The 5,391-nt window shown below is 41.7% G+C and overlaps 2 non-coding genes across 2 annotated transcripts; both read left to right on the top strand.

The window, feature by feature from the left end:
- The first annotated feature begins 2,130 nt into the window (after nt 1-2,130).
- Nucleotides 2,131-2,202, top strand: Trnae-uuc (transfer RNA glutamic acid (anticodon UUC)). Its single transcript has one exon. It is a non-coding gene; the product is annotated as a tRNA-Glu (tRNA).
- Nucleotides 2,203-3,838: 1,636 nt separating this feature from the next.
- Nucleotides 3,839-3,910, top strand: Trnae-uuc (transfer RNA glutamic acid (anticodon UUC)). Its single transcript has one exon. It is a non-coding gene; the product is annotated as a tRNA-Glu (tRNA).
- Nucleotides 3,911-5,391: the final 1,481 nt, after the last annotated feature.

Raw genomic sequence — 5,391 nt, forward strand, 5'->3', positions numbered from 1 at the left:
CCCTCTTCCTTCCTTCCTTCCTTCCTTCCCTTATCTCTTTCTTTCTTCCTTTCTTTCTATCTTTCTTCCTTTCTTCCTTTCTTTTTGTCTGTGTCTTGTCTTTCTTTCCCTCTTCCTTCCTTCCTTCCTTCTTTCCTTCTTTTCTTCCTTCCTTCTTTCTTTCCTTCCTTCCTTCCTTCCTTCCCTTATCTTTCTTCCTTCCTTCCTTCCTTCCTTCCTTCCTTCTTTCCTTCCTTTCTTCCTTCCTTCCCTTATCTCTTTCTTTCTTTCTTCCTTTCTTTCTATCTTTCTTCCTTTCTTTCTGTCTGTCTGTCTTGTCTTTCTTTCCCTCTTCCTTCCTTCCTTCCTTCCTTCCTCCTTCCCTCCATCTCCCAGCCAGTAATTACACCCACTCTCACTTTTCCTCCCCCTTACCTCCACTTCTCCCTCATCCTCCTCCTCCTCCTCCTCCACTTCTCTTCCTCTTCCTCTTCCTTCTCTGTGGTTCTGTCTTTCATAATCTTCTCTTCCGATTTCAGAGACGTTTGACCTTCGTAATTTTATGAAGCAGTGTGTGTGTGTGTGTGTGTGTGTGTGTGTGTGTGTGTGTGTGTGTGTGTGTGTGTGTGTGTGTGTGTGTGTGTGTGTGTGTGTGTGTGTTTTTCCTCTATCTATCTTTCTATCTTGCTATCTTTCTGTCTATCTATCTATCTATCTATCTATCTATCTTCTCAATCTATTAGTTCCTTTCCTCTTTTCTGCGTCTTATTTTTCTCTGTATTTTCCATTTTTCTCTTCTTGCTTTTTTTTTTGCCATTGTTTTATTTTATTTTTTTTCCACCTTAAATTTTACAGTCACTTCTTCATTCTCTTGTTTTCGTTCACCGTTTCTTGGCTGCCTTTCTATTTTTTTTTTCATTTCGTTCCCCCTCCTTTTCCTTTTCTCACAATCTCCTCCACTTCACTTCTTCCACTTTCTCCTCACTCTCTTTTCTTCTGTGCGTTTTTACTCCACTTAATCAATTTTTTCGGCATTCTGTCTATCTATTCTATTTAACTTAAGTCCACCTCTTCCTTCTCTCCCAATCTCCTCTACTCCACTTCCTCCACCTTCTCTCCACTCTCTTCTGTGCGTTTTTACTCCACTTAATCATTTTTTCGGCATTCTGTCTATCTATTCTATTTAACTTAAGTCCACCTCTTCCTTCTCTCCCAATCTCCTCTACTCCACTTCCTCCACCTTCTCTTCACTCTCTTCTCTTCTCTGCGTTTTCACTCCACTTCCTCAATTTCTTCCGCATTCTGTCTATCTATTCTATCTAACTTAAGTCCACCTCTTTCTTCCCACCTTCTGGTACTCCTATTCTGCTCCACTGCTCCTCTTCCACTTTCTCTTCACCCTCCTTTCTGTTCCTCTTCTCTTCCTCCACCTCCTTATTTTATCTTGCTTTCTATCCATCTATTCTATCTAACTTAAGTCCACCTCTTCCTTCTCGCCTCCTTATCTTCCCTCTTTCTTCCGCTCCACGTCTTCCACCTCCTCTTCATTCTGTTTTCTTCTTCTCTTCTTTTCCTCCACCTCCTTATTTTATATTGCTTTCTATCTATCTATTCTATCTAACTTAAGTCCACCTCTTCCTTCTCGCCTCCTGATATTCCCTCTTTCTTCCACTCCACGTCTTCCACCTCCTCTTCATTCTGTTTTCCTCTTTTCTTCTTTTCCTCCACCTCCTTATTTTATCTTGCTTTCTATCTGTCTATTCTATCTAACTTAAGTCCACTTCTTCCTTCTTGCCTCCTGATCTTCCCTCTTTCTTCCACTGCACGTCTTCCATCTCCTCTTGATTCTGTTTTCTTCTTCTCTTCTTTTCCTCCACCTCCGTATTTTCGCTTGCTTTCTATCTATCTATTCTAACTTTACTCCACCTCTTCCTTCTCATCTCCTATTATTCCTGTTCTCTTCCACTGCACGTCTTCCACCTCCTCTTCATTCTCTTTTCATCTTTTCTTCTTTTCCTCCACCTCCTTATTTTCTCATGCATTCTTTCTATCTATTCTAACTTTAGTCCACCTCTTCCTTCTCGCCTCCTGATCTTCCCTCTTTCTTCCACTGCACGTCTTCCACTTCCTCTTCATTCTGTTTTCTTCAAGTCCCGTGTGGTCTAGTGGCTAGGATACGCGGCTTTCACCCGCGAGGCCCGGGTTCGATTCCCGGCACGGGAAGAATTTTGGAATTGAAATGAAATACGAAATAATTATGTACGCTGTATCCGTAAATCAGTGAGAGTAGACGATGTGAAGTAGTGTTACTTGTTTGACAAGTGCCAGGTCCTTCAAGTTGGAACAAGAAATAAGAAGTTCGATTACGAAATGCGCGGCGTTAAACTCAAAAGCGTTCAATGCGTTAAGGACTTGGGGGTCAAAATCGCGTCAAACCTCAAATTCTCATAGTAATGCATTGATGCACTAAATAAAACGAACAGAATGTTGGGCTTCATTAAAATAAACTTTTTATTCAAGAATAAAGATGTAATACTTCCACTCTACAATAGTTTAGTCAGACCCCACTTGGAATATGCGGTACAGTTTTGGTCTCCCCACCATGCAAAGGACATTGCTAAATTAGAAGGTGTTCAGCGTCGGGCAACAAAAATGATCCCTTCCTTGCTCAACAAATCTTACGAAGAAAGGCTTTCCACCCTTAACATGTTCTCTCTTGAGAAACGTCGCCTCCGAGGAAAACTGATCGAATGTTTTAAAATATTTAATGGTCTCACGAATGTAGACAGATCAACATTGTTTATGATCGATGACACTTTGCGAACGAGGAACAATGGCGTAAAACTCAAATGTAGACAAGTAAATTCAGACTGCACCAAATTTTTCTTCACCAACGTTGTAATGCGAGAATGGAATAAGCTCCCACCGTCGGTGGTCCAGTGTAACACGATTGACTCCTTCAAAAACAAGCTCGACCGTCACTTCCTTCAACCTAATATTAACTAGAGTTGAAATGCAACGTTTTGGAGCCTTCTGATTAGTGTAGAATCACTTAGGTTTAAGGACAGACCACCTAGTCGGGACCATGGGGTCTGTGTGGTCTGATTTTCTATGTAAATCAATGTAAATCTTCCTCCACCTCCTTTTTTTTTCTCTTGCATTATATCTATCTATTCTATTCTAACTTTAGTCCACCTCTTCCTTCTCACCTCCTGTTTCTCCCTCTTTCTTCCGCTCCCCGACTTCCACCTCCTCTTCATTCTGTTTTCCTCTTCTCTTCTTTTCCTCCACCTCCTTATTTTCTCTTGCATTCCACCTATCTATTCTATCTAACTTAAGTCCACCTCTTCCTTCTCGCCTCCTTATCTTCCCTCTTTCTTCCACTCCACGTCTTCCACCTCCTCTTCATTCTGTTTTCCTCTTTTCTTCTTTTCCTCCACCTCCTTATTTTATCTTGCTTTCTATCTGTCTATTCTATCTAACTTAAGTCCACTTCTTCCTTCTTGCCTCCTGATCTTCCCTCTTTCTTCCACTGCACGTCTTCCATCTCCTCTTGATTCTGTTTTCTTCTTCTCTTCTTTTCCTCCACCTCCTCCCGCTTGCTTTCTATCTATCTATTCTAACTTTACTCCACCTCTTCCTTCTCACCTCCTATTATTCCTGTTCTCTTCCACTGCACGTCTTCCACCTCCTCTTCATTCTCTTTTCATCTTCTCTTCTTTTCCTCCACCTCTTTATTTTCTCATGCATTCTATCTATCTATTCTAATTTTAGTCCACCTCTTCCTTCTCGCCTCCTGATCTTCCCTCTTTCTTCCACTGCACGTCTTCCACTTCCTCTTCATTCTGTTTTCTTCAAGTCCCGTGTGGTCTAGTGGCTAGGATACGCGGCTTTCACCCGCGAGGCCCGGGTTCGATTCCCGGCACGGGAAGAATTTTGGAATTGAAATGAAATACGAAATAATAATGTACGCTGTATCCGTAAATCAGTGAGAGTAGACGATGTGGAGTAGTGTTACTTGTTTGACAAGTGCCAGGTCCTTCAAGTTGGAACAAGAAATAAGAAGTTCGATTACGAAATGCGCGGCGTTAAACTCAAAAGCGTTCAATGCGTTAAGGACTTCGGGGTCAAAATCGCGTCAAACCTCAAATTCTCACATCAATGCATCGATGCAGCAAATAAAGCGAACAGAATGTTGGGCTTCATTAAAATAAACTTTTTATTCAAGAATAAAGATGTAATACTTCCACTCTACAATAGTTTAGTCAGACCCCACTTGGAATATGCGGTACAGTTTTGGTCTCCCCACCATGCAAAGGACATTGCTAAATTAGAAGGTGTTCAGCGTCGGGCAACGAAAATGATCCCTTCCTTGCGCAACAAATCTTACGAAGAAAGGCTTTCCACCCTTAACATGTTCTCTCTTGAGAAACGTCGCCTCCGAGGAAAACTGATCGAATGTTTTAATATATTTAATGGTTTCACGAATGTAGACAGATCAACATTGTTTATGAACGATGACACTTTGCGCACGAGGAACAATGGCGTAAAACTCAAATGTAGACAAGTAAATTCAGACTGCACCAATTTTTTCTTCACCAACGTTGTAGAGCGAGAATGGAATAAGCTCCCACCGTCGGTGGTCCAGTGTAACACGATTGACTCCTTCAAAAACAAGCTCGACCGTCACTTCCTTCAACTTGATATTAACTAGAGTTGAAATGCATCGTTTTGGAGCCATCTGATTAATGTAGAATCACTTAGGTTTAAGGACAGACCACCTAGTCTGGACCATGGGGTCTGTGTGGTCTGATTTTCTATGTAAATCTATGTAAATCTTCCTCCACTTTTTTTTCTCTTGCATTATATCTATCTATTCTATTCTAACTTTAGTCCACCTCTTCCTTCTCACCTCCTGTTTCTCCCTCTTTCTTCCACTGCACGTCTTCCACCTCCTCTTCATTCTGTTTTCCTCTTCTCTTCTTTTCCTCCACCTCCTTATTTTCTCTTGCATTCCACCTATCTATTCTATCTAACTTAACTCAACCTCTTCCTTCCTACTCTCCTCCACTGCAATTACTCCTCCACTTCCTCTTCACACTCTTTTCTTCTCCACTCCTTTTCCTTCACCTCCTGCAATCAATCTATCTAATCTATCTATATGAAGTCAACCGGTTCTTCTTGCACTTCGACTCTCCTATCTTCGTTTCCTTTCACTTATAAAACCCGCCCTACCACCCAACCTCTGCCTCAACCTTGACTTCTTACCCCACCCTCGAGTTTCTGTCCTCCTGCCAACCTGTTTCCCTGTACTACTTCATTCCACCGCCTCTCGCTCTTGTCCTTATACATACTCGTTCACTAACACTCGCTCATCCTACCTCTTCACTGTCTGGTAAATGTATATCTCTC

This window comes from Eriocheir sinensis, chromosome 20 (genome assembly GCF_024679095.1).
Source record: "Eriocheir sinensis breed Jianghai 21 chromosome 20, ASM2467909v1, whole genome shotgun sequence".
Lineage (NCBI taxonomy): Eukaryota > Metazoa > Arthropoda > Malacostraca > Decapoda > Varunidae > Eriocheir > Eriocheir sinensis.